At 44.9% G+C, this 16082-nt stretch overlaps 1 long non-coding RNA gene across 1 annotated transcript; it reads left to right on the forward strand.

Annotated features, from left to right (window-relative positions):
• Positions 1 to 11137: 11137 nt before the first annotated feature.
• LOC129867035 (uncharacterized) lies at positions 11138 to 15494 on the forward strand. Its single transcript, XR_008761573.1, has 4 exons — positions 11138 to 11246; positions 11710 to 11781; positions 12140 to 13654; positions 13903 to 15494. It is a non-coding gene; the product is annotated as an uncharacterized LOC129867035 (long non-coding RNA).
• Positions 15495 to 16082: the final 588 nt, after the last annotated feature.

Genomic DNA, 16082 nt, shown 5'->3' on the forward strand with positions numbered 1-16082 from the left:
ATGCAGCCAATCAAGATGCTCTCAATGGTGCAGCTGAGGGCCCATGCCAAATCTTTTCAGCCTCTTGAGGGAGACGAGGCACTGTCGTGCCTTCACAACTGTGTGGGTGTACGTGGACCATGTTAATTCCATAGTGATGTGGACACCGAGGAACTTGAAGCTCTCGACCCACTCCACTACAGCCACATCGATGTGGATGGAGGTGTGCTCGCTCCTCTTTCCGGTAGTCCACGATCAGATCCTTTGTCTTGCTGACTTTGAGGGAGAGGTTGTCCTGGCACCACACTGCCGGGTCTCGTCAGTGATCAATCCTACCACCGTCGTGTTGTCAACATACTTGATGATGGTGTTTGGGTTGTGCACAGCTATGCATGGTTTAACAGGGAGTACAGGAGGGGCCCCCGTGGGGATGATCTTTTCTGATGTGTTGTTGCCTACCCTCGCCGCCTGGAGGGGGCCAGTCATGAATCCAGTTGCAGAGGGAGTTTTTTCGGTCCTGCGATTGGGGATGAGCTTTGAGGGGACTATGGTGTTGAATGCTGAGCTATAGTCAATGAACAGCATTCTTACATAGCTATTCCTTTTGTCCAGGTGGGAGAGGGAAGTGTGGAGTGCAATAGAGATTCTGTCATCTGTGGATCTGTTTGGGCAAATTGGAATGGGTCTAGAGTTTCTGGGATAATGGTGTTAATGTGAGCCATTACCAGCCGTTCAAAGCACGTCATGGCTACGGACGTGAGTGCTATGGCTGTGTAGTCATTTAGGCAGGTTACCTTAGTGTTCTTGGGGACATGGACTATGGTGGTCTGCTTGAAACATGTTGGTATTACAGATTCAATCAGGGATATGTTGAAAATGTCAGTGAAGACACCTGCCAGTTGGTCAGCACATGCCCGGAGCACATGTCCTGGTAATCCGTCTGGCCCCGCGGCCTTGTGAATGTTGACCTGTTTAAAGGTCTTACTCACGTCGGCTACGGAGAGCGTGATCACACAGTCGTCCGGAACAGCTAATGCTCTCATGCATGCCTCAGTGCTGCTTGCCTCGAAGCTAGCATAGAAGTGATTTAGCTCGTCTGGTAGGCTTGTGTCACTGGGCAGCTCGCGGCTGTGTTTCCCTTTGTAGTCTGTAATAGTTTGCAAGCCCTGCCACATAAGACGAGCGTCAGAGCCGGTGTAGTACGATTCAATTTTAGCCCTGTATTGGCGCTTTGCCTGTTTGATGGTTCGTCGGAGGGCATAGCAGGATTTCTTTTAAGCTTCCGGGTTAGAGTCCCGCACCTTGAAAGCGGCAGCTCTACCCTTTAGCTCAGTGCGAATGTTGCTTGTAATCCATGGCTTCGGGTTGGGATACGTACGGTCACTGTGGGGATGATGTTCTCGATGCACTTATTAGTAAAGCAAGTGACTGATGTGGTGTACTCCTCAATGCCATCGGAAGAATCCCGGAACATGTTCCAGTCTGTGCTACCAAAACAGTCCTGTAGTTTAGCATCTGCTTCATCTGACCACTTTTTTATAGACCGAGTCACTGGTGCTTCCTGCTTTAATTTTTCCTTGATAGCAGGAATCGGGAGGATAGAATTGTGGTCAGATTTACCAAATGGAGGACGAGGGAGAGCTTTGTATGCATCTCTGTGTGTGGAGTAAAGGTGATGTAGATTTTTTCCCCCTCTGGTTGCGCATTTAATATGTTGATAGAAATTAGGTAAGACTGATTTAAGTTTCCCTGCATTAAAGTCCCTGGCCACTAGGAGCGCCGGCTCTGGGTGAGCGGTTTCCTGTTTGCTTTTTTCCTTATACAGCTGACTGAGTGCGGTCTTAGTGCCAGCATCCGTCTATGGTGGTAAATAAACAGCCACGAAAGTATGGATGAAAACTCATATTGTGGTCTACAGCTTATCATAAGATACTCTACTTCAGGCGAGCAAAATCTAGACGTCCTTAGATTTCGTGCACAAGCTGTTGTTTAAAAATACGCACAGAACCCCCCCCTCGTCTTACCGGTGTGTGCTGTTCTATCTAGCCGGTGCAGTATCCCGCTAGCTGAATATCCATGTCATCATTATAGCAGCACTGTAGAAACTTACATTACAACGGAACGACTTGATTAGCGTAGTGTTAGCTAGTTGTCTTTGCTGTCCTTGTATCCATGATAATTGTGTAGTTTAGAGAAATTTAGAGAAATTGTCGAGGTCACCTAGCCAGCTTCACTTTCAACAACGCAGCCACTGCTAGCCAGGCTACTTCACCAGCCAGCAGTACTATATCATTTTAGTCAATCAGATCAGATTTTTTTGCAACGTAAGCTTAACTTTCTGAACATTCGAGACGTGTAGCCCACTTGTCATTCTAATCTCCTTTGCTTTAGCGTAGCCTCTTCTGTAGCCTGTCAACTATGTGTCTGTCTATCCCTGTTCTCTCCTCTCTGCACAGACCATACAAACGCTTCACACCGCGTGGCCGCGCCCACCCTAACCTGGTGGTCCCAGCCCGCACGACCCACGTGGAGTTCCAGGTCTCCGGTAGCCTCTGGAACTGCCGATCCGCGGCCAACAAGGCAGAGCTCATCTCAGCCTATGCGTCCCTCCAGTCCCTCGACTTCTTGGCACTGACGGAAACATGGCTCACCACAGATAACACTGCTACTCCTACTGCTCTCTCTTCGTCTGCCCACGTGTTCTCGCACACCCCGAGAGCTTCTGGTCAGCGGGGTGGTGGCACCGGGATCCTCATCTCTCCCAAGTGGTCATTCTCTCTTTCTCCCCTTACCCATCTGTCTATCGCCTCCTTTGAATTCCATGCTGTCACAGTTACCAGCCCTTTCAAGCTTAACATCCTTATCATTTATCGCCCTCCAGGTTCCCTTGGAGAGTTCATCAATGAGCTTGATGCCTTGATAAGCTCCTTTCCTGAGGACGGCTCACCTCTCACAGTTCTGGGTGACTTTAACCTCCCCATGTCTACCTTTGACTCATTCCTCTCTGCCTCCTTCTTTCCACTCCTCTCCTCTTTTGACCTCACCCTCTCACCTCCCCCCCCTACTCACAAGGCAGGCAATACGCTTGACCTCATCTTTACTAGATGCTGTTCTTCCACTAACCTCATTGCAACTCCCCTCCAAGTCTCCGACCACTACCTTGTATCCTTTTCCCTCTCGCTCTCATCCAACACTTCCCACACTGCCCCTACCCGGATGGTATCGCGCCGTCCCAACCTTCGCTCTCTCTCCCCCGCTACTCTCTCCTCTTCCATCCTATCATCTCTTCCCTCTGCCCAAACCTTCTCCAACCTATCTCCTGATTCTGCCTCCTCAACCCTCCTCTCCTCCCTTTCTGCATCCTTTGACTCTCTATGTCCCCTATCCTCCAGGCCGGCTCGGTCCTCCCCTCCCGCTCCGTGGCTCGACGACTCATTGCGAGCTCACAGAACAGGGCTCCGGGCAGCCGAGCGGAAATGGAGGAAAACTCGCCTCCCTGCGGACCTGGCATCCTTTCACTCCCTCCTCTCTACATTTTCCTCTTCTGTCTCTGCTGCTAAAGCCACTTTCTACCACTCTAAATTCCAAGCATCTGCCTCTAACCCTAGGAAGCTCTTTGCCACCTTCTCCTCCCTCCTGAATCCTCCTCCCCCTCCCCCCTCCTCCTCCCTCTCTGCAGACGACTTCGTCAACCATTTTGAAAAGAAGGTCGACGACATCCGATCCTCGTTTGCTAAGTCAAACGACACCGCTGGTTCTGCTCACACTGCCCTACCCTGTGCTTTGACCTCTTTCTCCCCTCTCTCTCCAGATGAAATCTCGCGTCTTGTGACGGCCGGCCGCCCAACAACCTGCCCGCTTGACCCTATCCCCTCCTCTCTTCTCCAGACCATTTCCGGAGACCTTCTCCCTTACCTCACCTCGCTCATCAACTCATCCTTGACCGCTGGCTACGTCCCTTCCGTCTTCAAGAGAGCGAGAGTTGCACCCCTTCTGAAAAAACCTACACTCGATCCCTCCGATGTCAACAACTACAGACCAGTATCCCTTCTTTCTTTTCTCTCCAAAACTCTTGAACGTGCCGTCCTTGGCCAGCTCTCCTGCTATCTCTCTCAGAATGACCTTCTTGATCCAAATCAGTCAGGTTTCAAGACTAGTCATTCAACTGAGACTGCTCTTCTCTGTATCACGGAGGCACTCCGCACTGCTAAAGCTAACTCTCTCTCCTCTGCTCTCATCCTTCGATACTGTGAACCATCAGATCCTCCTCTCCACCCTCTCCGAGTTGGGCATCTCCGGCGCGGTCCACGCTTGGATTGCGTCCTACCTGACAGGTCGCTCCTACCAGGTGGCGTGGCGAGAATCTGTCTCCTCACCACGCGCTCTCACCACTGGTGTCCCCCAGGGCTCTGTTCTAGGCCCTCTCCTATTCTCGCTATACACCAAGTCACTTGGCTCTGTCATAACCTCACATGGTCTCTCCTATCATTGCTATGCAGACGACACACAATTAATCTTCTCCTTTCCCCCTTCTGATGACCAGGTGGCGAATCGCATCTCTGCATGCCTGGCAGACATATCAGTGTGGATGACGGATCACCACCTCAAGCTGAACCTCGGCAAGACGGAGCTGCTCTTCCTCCCGGGGAAGGACTGCCCGTTCCATGATCTCGCCATCACGGTTGACAACTCCATTGTGTCCTCCTCCCAGAGCGCTAAGAACCTTGGCGTGATCCTGGACAACACCCTGTCGTTCTCAACTAACATCAAGGCGGTGGCCCGTTCCTGTAGGTTCATGCTCTACAACATCCGCAGAGTACGACCCTGCCTCACACAGGAAGCGGCGCAGGTCCTAATCCAGGCACTTGTCATCTCCCGTCTGGATTACTGCAACTCGCTGTTGGCTGGGCTCCCTGCCTGTGCCATTAAACCCCTACAACTCATCCAGAACGCCGCAGCCCGTCTGGTGTTCAACCTTCCCAAGTTCTCTCACGTCACCCCGCTCCTCCGCTCTCTCCACTGGCTTCCAGTTGAAGCTCGCATCCGCTACAAGACCATGGTGCTTGCCTACGGAGCTGTGAGGGGAACGGCACCTCAGTACCTTCAGGCTCTGATCAGGCCCTACACCCAAACAAGGGCACTGCGTTCATCCACCTCTGGCCGGCTCGCCTCCCTACCACTGAGGAAGTACAGTTCCCGCTCAGCCTAGTCAAAACTGTTCGCTGCTCTGGCACCCCAATGGTGGAACAAACTCCCTCACGACGCCAGGACAGCGGAGTCAATCACCACCTTCCGGAGACACCTGAAACCCCACCTCTTCAAGGAATACCTAGGATAGGATAAAGCAATCCTTCTGCCCCCCCCCCCCCCCCCCCCCCCTTAAAAGATTTAGATGCACTATTGTAAAGTGGCTGTTCCACTGGATGTCATAAGGTGAATGCACCAATTTGTAAGTCGCTCTGGATAAGTCGCTCTGGCTAAATGACTTAAATGTAAATGTAAAATCATTCAGCCACGATTCCATGAAACATAAGATGTTACAGTTTCTGATGTCCCGTTGGTAGGATATTTGTGATCGTACCTCGTCTAATTTATTCTCTGATGATTGCACGTTGGCAAGTAATATTGACGGTAACGGCAGCTTTCCCACTCGCCGTCTACGAATCCTTACGAGGCACCCCGCTCTGTGTCCTCTGTACCTGCGTCTCTTTCTCTTGCCAATGACGGGAATGTTGGCCTTGTCGGTTGTTCAAAGTACATCCTGTGAATAAATCATTAATTTCCAGTTTTACCACCCTCAAATCATTGCTGACATTATTTGAGTAATTATTTTCAGGTTCTGTTCAAGTGATTTAAAAAATAATAATTAAAAAAATAAATCTCCAATAACTTGATTCTGTGATTCCTGGCTTTACTGAGGTGAGACGCAAAAGGAGATGTAAGGTCTCTGATAAACCGTTTAGTAGCCATCCATGTAAACCTTGGGTCCTCTACAGGGTCCTTGTTTTTTGCTAAGAATTCAACTACTTTGGCTTGAAATTCAGCCACGAACAATTCGTTTTGAAGAAGAATCGTATTAAAACGCCAATGTTTTATTTACCTTATAGTTCACATCCACTTAACCAGGGGATTATTATCTGAAAGCATCGCAGGCCATTTGTATTGGAGCGACGCACATACTCATGCTTCCCACACCACTTGTGTCGCGTGCGCGTTCCAACATACCTCTTTTTAAATGTCGTTGAAACGTTAGGTAGTCCGACGATTGCTGTAAATTCAAAAGTTCAAACAGTGAAAACATTACCATATTTTCTGTAATCCGGGACTAAATAATAATAATAATAATAATATTAATAAAGAAATCAAAAAAAGTTTGAACAGCCTCCAGCTCCGCTAGCCAGCTAATGTTAAATCTTATCTCCAGCAGTGAAGGAAAGCGTCCTCTGTTTCAGTACTAGGTGAAGTTCCTGTCCAAAATAAAGATATATATATATAAAAGTTCAGTAGTCAACTAAACATTAGCTAGCCGGTTAGCTGCATCTTTAGCGCCCAGTTGCTCCCATTTCATTCTCCGCCTCCTTATCATCCTGCTGTCCGGACCCGTCCTCGGCATCCGTAAAGGAAAGCACTCTCTTTGTGGGGGGCGTGTAGACCTGTCGCCCGGGAGCCTTCTCCGACATTCCTCTGCCTCTTTTGCCGAGGTGAAGGAGAGCTGCTCACCGTTGAAAGTAGTAAGTCGCAGGGTAGCGGGATAGATCAGAAAAGAGGGTATGCCCTGCGTGTACAACTCCCTCTGGACATCTGCAAATGCTTTCCTTCGCTCATTTGTGAAGGCACTGTAGTCCGCATAAAACATATGGTTCTCTCGGCATCTTGGATGGGTGCATTCTTTCTTGCTTCCCGCGTTCCTTGTAGAATAGCGTTGGTATCTAATAACCTTGAAGACCATGGTCTGGGGGTTGTCCTCCTTTGCATTTTCGTTGTAGATAATGTGGTCCCTTTCCATTTGATTCGGAGTAGTACCAAGGTACGGAATTCCATTTGGGAAGAATTTCTTGCAGGAAAGCAAATGCATCACCTCCCTCCCGGTTTGTATCAATCCCTGTGACCCTCACGCTATTGCGTCTGTCTTGAACCTCAAACGGCACCATTTTGAACCGCATCTTCTCAAGTGCAGATGTTCACGTCCCTTTTTAGGCCCCTTGCCTCAGTCTGAATGTGATCCACCTTTTCTATTAGCACTCGAACTGATCCCATGTGGATGTCCAGTTTATCTTGCAAGGTAGCAACTTGTTCCTTCACTCCTTGAATTGCTGCACCAACAGCACGTGTAACCACCGCCTCATCCTGTCTTATTGAAGCTTCTGATAGGCTAAATGACATCATTTGAGTCAATTGGAGGTGTACCTGTGGATGTATTTCAAGTCCTACCTTCAAACTCAGTGCCTCTTTGCTTGACATTATAGAAAATCAAAAGAAATCAGCCAAGACCTCCACAAGTCTGGTTCATTCTTGGGAGCAATTTCCAAACGCTGAAGGGACCACGTTCATCTGTACAAACAATAGTGTGCAAGTATAAACACCAAGGGACCACGCAGCCTTCATACCGCTCAGGAAGAAGACACGTTCTGTCTCCTAGAGATGAATGTACTTTGGTGCGAAAAGTGCAAATCAATCACAGAACAACAGCAACGGACCTTGTGGAGATGCTGGAGGAAACAGGTACAAAAGTGTCTATATCCACAGTAAAACGAGTCCTATATTGACATATCCTGAAAGGCCGCTCAGAAAGGAAGAAGCCACTACTCCAAAACCGCCATTAAAAAAAGCCAAACTACGGTTTGCAACTGCATATGGGGACAAAGATTGTACTTTTTGGAGAAATGTCCTCTGGTCTGATGAAACAAAAATAGAACTGTTTGGCCATAATGACCATCGTTATGTTCGGAGGAAAAAGGGGGAGACTTGCAAGCCGAAGAACACCATCCCAACCGTGAAGCACAGGGGTGGCAGCATCATGTTGTGGAGGTGCTTAGCTGCAGGAGGGACTGGTGCACTTCACAAAATAGATGGCATCATGAGGATGGAAAATTATGTGGATATATCGAAGCAACATCTCAAGACATCAGTCAGGAACTTAAAGCTTGGTCGCAAATGGGTCTTCCAAATGGACAATAAACCCAAGGGTACTTCCAAAGTTGTGGCATAATGGCTTAAGGACAACAAAGTCAAGGTGTTGGAGTGGGCATCACAAAGCCCTGACCTTAATCCTATAGAAAATGTGTAGGTAGAACTGAAAAAGCGTGTGCGAGCAAGGAGGCCTACAAACCTGACTCAGTTACACCAGCTCTGTCAGGAGGAATGGGCCAAAATTCACCCAATTTACTGTGGGAAGCTTGTGGAAGGCTACCCAAAACGTTTGACCCAAGTTAAACAATTTAAAGGCAATGCTACCAAATACTAATTGAGTGTATGTAAACTTCTGACCCACTGGGAATGTGGTGAAAGAAGTAAAAGCTTAAATTAATCATTCTCTCTACTATTATTCTGACGTTTCACATTCTTAAAATAAAGTGGTGATCCTAACTGACCTAAGACAGGGAATTTTTACTAGGATTACATGTCAGGAATTGTGAAAAACTGAGTTTAAATGTATTTGGCTAAGGTGTATGTAAACTTCCGACTATAACTGTATAAGAGTCTTTTGACCATTGCGTTTGTAGGTCACGTGACCCTCCTTTGTAAAGGTGCATTTTTTTGGTTGAAAATGACTTTCCCCGAACTTGAAACTCACCTGCTGCATACAGTGCCTTCGGAATGTATTCAGACCCCTTGACTTTTTCTACATTGTTACGTTACAGCCTTATTCTAAAATAGATTAAATATAGATATTATTTAGCAATTTACACACAATACATCATAATAAAGCGAAAACAGGTTTTTAGAAAATTTTGCAAGTGTATTAAAAATATATAACGGATAAACCTTGATCTCAGGTGCATCCTGTTTCCATTGATCATCCTTGAGATGTTTCTACAACTTGATTGGTAAATTCAATTGATTGGACATGATTTGGAAAGTCACACCTGTCTATATAATGTCCCACAGTTGACAGTGCATGTCAGACCAAAAACCAAGCCATGAGGTTAAAGGAATTGTCCGTAGAGCTCTGAGACACGATTGTGTCGAGGCACAGATCTGGAGAAGTGAACCAAAACATTTCTTCAGCATTGAAGGTCCCCAAGAACACAGTGTCCTCTATCATTCTTAAATGGAAGACGTTTGGAACAACCAAGACGCTTCCTAGAGCTGGCCGCCCGGCCAAAATGAACAATCGGGGAGAAGGGCCTTGGTCAGGGAGGTGACCAAGAACCCGATGGTCACTCTGACAGAGCTCCAGAGTTCCTCTGTGGAGATGGGAGAACCTTCCAGAAGGACACCCATCTCTACAGCACTCCACCAATCAGGCCTTTATGGTAGAATGGCCAGACGGAAGCCACTCCTCAGTAAAAGGGTCATGACAGCCCGCTTGGAATTTTCCCAAAGGCAGGTAAAGACTCTCAGAACATGAGAAACATGATTCTCTGGTCTGATGAAACCAAGATTGAACTGTTTGGCCTGAATGCGAAGTGTTAAGTATGGAGGAAACCTGGCACCATCCCTACGGTGAAGCATGGTGGTAGCAGCATCATGCTGTAGGGATGTTTTTCAGTGGCATGGACTGTGAGACCAGTCAGGATCGAGGGAAATATGAACAGAGCAAAGTACAGAGAGATCCTTGATGAAAACCTGCTCCAGAGCGCTCAGGACCTCAGACTGGGGCGAAGGTTCACCTTCCAACAGGACAACGACCCTAAGCACACAGCCAAGACAACACAGGACTAGCTTCGGGACAAGTCTCTGAATGTCCTTGAGTGGCCCAGTCATAACCTGGACTTGAACCCGATCGAACATCTTTGGAGAGACCTGAAAATAGCTGTGCAGTGACTTTCCCTATCCAACCTGACAGAGCTTGAGAGGATCTGCAGAGAAGAATGGGAGAAACTCCCCACATACAGGTGTGCCAAGTTTGTATCGTCATACTCAAGAAGACTCAAGGCTGTAATCGCTGCCAAAGGTGCTTCAACAAAGTACTGAGTACAGAGTCTGAATACTAATGTAAAAAAATACATTTTGCTTTGTCATTATGGGGTATTGTGTGTAGATTGAGGAAAAAATTATTGAATCCATTTTAAAGTAACGCCGTAACAAAATGTGGAAAAAGTCAAGGGGTCTGAATACTTTCCAAATGCACTGTACATGTACGCACGTCATAGTTTGGTTCTCTTTTAAATACACAATTCCGGGTTATAAAGAGGGAGGGGCTCACCTCATTCACCACTTCGCCACTGGACCCAATAAGCGATACATCTCACTTATCAGTTAACCGGGGTTACGAAAGTAACCTTGAGTTTTGTTGTGTTTGTTCAGCACCTACTAACCAAAGAAGGCACACCCTATCTGAGAAATAGGCAGTGCAAAAAATGAAACTAAAAGATGGATGTTGATGTAAACAAAACAAAGAAAGAAGTAAAGCTTGCTGACACACACACGCACACACAGACACACACACACACACACACACATACACAAACAAACACACTGTCACGATCGTCGTAATGATGAGACCAAGGTGCAGTGTGAGTAGAGTTCCACATAATTTTAATCAACTGAAACTCACCTATTAAAACAACAAACAACCGAACGAACTGTGCCGCTACAGGTGTGCACTCAGGCAACTCAAAGTAGACAAGATCCCACAACACAAACGAGGAAAAATGGACCACCTAAATATGATCCCCAATCAGAGACAACGACAAACAGCTGTCTCTGATTGGGAACCATATCAGGCCAACATAGACATTCAAAACCCCTAGACATACAAAAACACCTAGACATACAAAAACCCTAGACATACACAAAAACCCTAGACATACAAAACTAGCGTACCCACCCTAGTCTCACCCTGACCTAACCAAAATGTATAGAAAAACAGAGATATCTAAGGTCAGGGCGTGACACACACAGTGCAGGCTGCTTGTCTGAGGTGCTGTCAGACAGGGCTAAAGAGTTCAGGGTATAGGATGAGGGAGAGTAAGAGGAGGAGGAGGGAGAGGAGGAGCAGAAGAGTAGGAGGAGGAGAAGATGGTTCTCTGGGTTTATAAGGAAGATGCAGCGATTCATCTGTCCTTTCTATCCTGCGGATATGTCTGCTGAAGGATTCAGGGGTGAGTTTTATCTTTATAATGATAAAGAACTTACTGTAAACATTGACCTGTGTTATTTGACCTGATGAATATTAAGTACTGTTTACATTCCTTTGAGTATAATTATTGCTTTACACTTTTTAAAGTAAAGTTGATATGACAAACAGGAATGTTTTTTATAAACATTTAAAAAACTTTAAATACATTTCCCGTATTATGAATAAGAGCAGTACAAGTAGAAGTTTAATGTGATGTACAGTAATGATCATATGACAACAGCCTGTTGTTGTTGTTGTTTAGTCAGAGAGTAGCAGATTTATTGAGAACATATGAATCATAATTCAATGAATAGCTTTTGAATTATTGATAAACCATGTAATACATTGAATTCAGAATCAGAAAAATAGTCTGATCAAAGGGAAGTGACCATGTTTTGTAATTACTGACTGCGTCACATCTAAGTCTGTCATTCCTTGTGTTTCAGGGCTGGTGACCTTAATTAACCCTTTAACAGGTCACCCATGGAGTCCCATTCTGTCTGCTTGCTATGAATCATGTAAGTATCTCTGTTTGAAGTATCTCTGTAAAACAATATATTACTGTTCAGAGATGTCAGGTCCTAGATAATGTATCTGTAAAAAAAGGAGACAAGTACAGACTTCCTTTTTATTGCTGTAAATCAAGCAATTTCTCACAACTACTCAGAACCGTTGTCTCAATAAGTCAATAAGTCTGTATTGGAACACGTTTCAACGATACGAATCAAGACCTCTACTGCTGCTGTTTTCTCTGCCACTCCCTTGCATCACCAGTGATAAAGTACTATTTGATAAAGGTTTATTAACAAATGTGAAGGTTTTGCTGTGGTGAAGGTTTCTGAATTGTAGTACTGAACACAATCTCTCTTCCCACAGTGAGGAGGAGGAGGAGGACAAGGAGAAGAAATCCTGGGCTAGACTAAGGGCGGGTCGCGCCTCCCCCGCGACCGTCCCGACATGAGAACACTACACATCGGGTGCGGCCTTCACTAGGGAGTAACGCAACAGTGGTGCTGCCTACCGCAGGTACAAGGCCGATGCGTCGTGTTCCCATACCGGGCCAGCAGGGGGTGACGTGTGCAGAGCCAGTGCTGCAGAAATGCAGTGACCTCGAAACAACTAACCAAAACTCATACTACAGAAGCAAACCACAAAAGCCAAAACTACTTTCCACTTCCCTTTTTCCCTTTGGCTTCTGGTGGTCTGCGTGCTTGGTTAGGTGGGCTTGAGGGAGGGGCCTGCTGATAAACACAATCCCATAATAGATTCATCCAAAAAGGCTGTACGCAACATTTACTGTAAAAAAACAATGAAACTGTGAAAATAAAAACTGTAAACACATGCAACTTTAACATGTTTTGTCCAGTGTCTGTTGTTTTCTATGTGTTGTTTATTCCATATTATAAACCGAGTGGTTTGAGTCTTGAATGCTGATTGGCTGAAAGCTGTGGTATATCAGACCTTATACCATGGGTATGACAAAAAATGACTATTTACTGTTCTAATTACGTTGGTAAGAAGTGTATGATAGCAATAAGGCACCTTGTGGGATTGTGCTAAATTGACAATTTACCACCCCTCCTCGTGCCTTATTGCTTAATTGTATCCTTTCACCAAAATATAGTATGTTTGAATTCGATGTATTGTTAGGTTGACCAAATGAGTCTTCCCCTCATCGGCCCTACTAGTATTAGTTCAATTCAAACATAAGAATGGTTTATATTAATTGTTATAGTAGGTTTAGTTTTGATAGGAGTTTTAGTGCCAATGATGTTACAGACAGGAGAACAACAGAGACATAACAGTACAATAACATACATATAACTATGAGAACTGTCATTTGCTCAATATGGGCACAAGGTCACTAGCCATTAGCAGATATAAGGTGCACTAGTGGGTGGGTGCCAGCTGGGTAGTCAAGAGTGACAAAAGCCTAGTTTACATTTAGTAACATCTGTAGTTTTAGAGACATCATGAGACTCGAGGCTCATGCACCCCACTGGTGTGACTTTTCAAATATGTCCAGGGGAAATAAATGATAACAAAGGAATGCAAAGTACAATTACACAATATTTGATAATAACATAATATTAATCATCAGATAATGTACAGAGTAATTTTTTAAAGACAATAGTGTGTGTGTGTGTGTGTGTGTGTGTGTGTGTGTGTGTGTGTGTGCGTGCGCACATTTAGTATGCACTGGGCTCAGTCGCACTTCACTGAGACACACCCCTTTCTTCTTTCCCATCTGTTTTGTTTTCCAGAAAAGTGGGTCTGAGTTTCACTTCACAGGGGAGGTGGAGACTCAGGTTTTGTTGCTACCCTGCAGTATAAAATCCACCCACTGCTCGCTCTGCTCAGTCCTGCAGTCCCCTGCTGAAAGCCATTATGGTAAGCTTTATGTTTTTTAATTTGCTTCAATGACAACTTCTATTTTAGGAACAGTGCAACATATACCAGCAACACATAACTACTTACACTGTATTACATTGTATTGCTACAAAATACTGTTTAGTTTTAAATTTGATATTTTGTAAAGTGATCAGTTGTATCATTCTCACTCAAATGTACAGTCAATATCACATGATAAAGGATCTCTCACACACACTGCATAACTGATAAACATGTTCTATCTACAGACGACCACAGATGAGCAGGATGAAGAGGAAGATGATGATTATGACGAAAAGTATGAAGATTATAAGTATAATTACTTTTTATAGTGTACAGTCAGTCTACTCCCAAGGGTAGCACACCGGGTTTCTTTGGCCCTGCATACTGCACGAATACTGTAGACCATGTGTGGGGGGTGGAACCGGTGGGCAGAAGTCCATCTGAGGCACTGAAACAGGCCTTAAAACTAGGAGGTGGAACTCCTTCCAGATGAGGAAGGACTTAAACTTGAACAAAACAGACAATCACTATCACAATGCTATGTGAAGGTACTTGAAGGGATTTCTGAGTGGCTCAGAACATATCAGGGTTGCTTCTTTGGCTAATGGTTAGGATTGCATAACTTACTATATGAGGATATTATGGTTGTAGATATCTTTTCAATAATGTAAGATATGTAGATGCATCTAACCTCCAAACCCAGGATCTCTCCTGAAATGAAGCCAGAAGTCTAAACTCCCATCTTCTGCTGTGTGTCATGCAAAAAAGCATCACAAACCGCTGAAAGGCACAAAAGAGAGCCACTAGGAGACAGGAGGGCAGAGTTCCACCTGAGGTACTGAAGATAAGACAAGATGTCTACCAGGCCTTAAAGGGAGAAGCGGCGCCTACCAGATGAGGAAGGAGGACTTAAGCCTTGAAACCTTGAAGCGAGAAGACTCTCACAATATGAAGGCAGTTTATTATGCTAATCATAACATGATTAACATAATACATAATTTCTGTTGTACCTTAAACATATGGACATACTGTATGTTCAACTAACGCTATGTGAAGCAAAGTGTCTCAGAAAATTTCAGGGTAGCTGCTTGCCCAAAATGGTCAGGATTGCATAATTTCCTATATGAGGATATTATAGTGGTAGCTCTTTTCAATAATGTAAGCTATGCATCTAACTGATAAATGAGGAAAAAGTCCTTCTATACTTCAAGTGAGAAGGCACTCACAATGTGAAAGCATACAGTTACAGGGTATAAATAACATAATAAAATAGTATGTTTATTATCAAACCATGTTTACTTGTGCTGTTGTAACCGATGTGAAATGGCTAGCTAGTAAGCGTGGTGCGCGCTAATAGCGTTTCAATCGTAACATCACTTGCTCTGAGACCTTGAAGTAGTTGTTCCCCTTGCTCGGCTTTTGTGGAGCGATGTGTAACGATGCTTCAAGGGTGACTGTTGTCTATGTGTGCAGAGGGTCCCTGATTCGAGCCCATGTAGGGGCAAAGAGAGGGATGGAAGCTATACTGTTACACTGTTCTACTTTTAACATAGGGACTATGTTAAACGATATCTATAAGGATTTCTGTCGCTTGGTTTTGTGGCTAAAGGGAACATTTGAGGGTAGTTGTTCAGGATAAAATGGTTATGATTGCCTATATTTTCATAATGTAATATGAACATAATTTAGGGTGATTACATATGTTCATATATAATGTATATGTAGATACAACTAACTATCAAAACCAAGTTAACATCTCCCTTCTCTTGGAGCCACATGTTGAATGTCCCTTCTTGTGTTTTACTTGTTTTGAAATAAATGTTTTCTTTCATTCTAATGTTGTCTGTACTTTGTATTCAAATTAATGTAAATCCTGTGAGATTAATGTGTAAGTACTTCCATGCCCATCATTATTGCTGAATCCTGTTGAACCATGATATTACTATGCCTAATTTACTTGCTTTGTTACATATTACTCGCGAAAGATCAGTGAATCTTACTCCAAGCAAGGAAATAATAAAATAATTATTGTTAAAAGTATTCGAAAGGGCCGTTTGACAAACCCACTTGTCCGTCTGCAAAACCCTCCGTACTGGAACGTAAATTCGCTAGCTATGATATGAGAGCAGTTGCCCATAGAGAATGATAGAGGCCAAAACGCCATTGAGGGCGTTTTGGTTTGTGACCATGTTGGAGTGATGTCCAACTGGGTCATCAGGAGGGTGGGTCACCAGGAGGGATCAGCCAATCGTGAAGAAGAAAATGTTCTACGTCAAAATTGAGATTGCCTCAATTGTCCTACATATGCTGTCATATACCCTAAAATAGCATAGATTCAAAGATGAGTCCTCTATCTATCTCTATGCAGTTGCCTGACCCTCCTTTATAAAGGTGCATTTCTTTGGTTGAAAATGACTTTCCCCGA

Source organism: Salvelinus fontinalis, chromosome 12 (genome assembly GCF_029448725.1).
Source record: "Salvelinus fontinalis isolate EN_2023a chromosome 12, ASM2944872v1, whole genome shotgun sequence".
Taxonomy (NCBI): Eukaryota; Metazoa; Chordata; class Actinopteri; order Salmoniformes; family Salmonidae; genus Salvelinus; species Salvelinus fontinalis.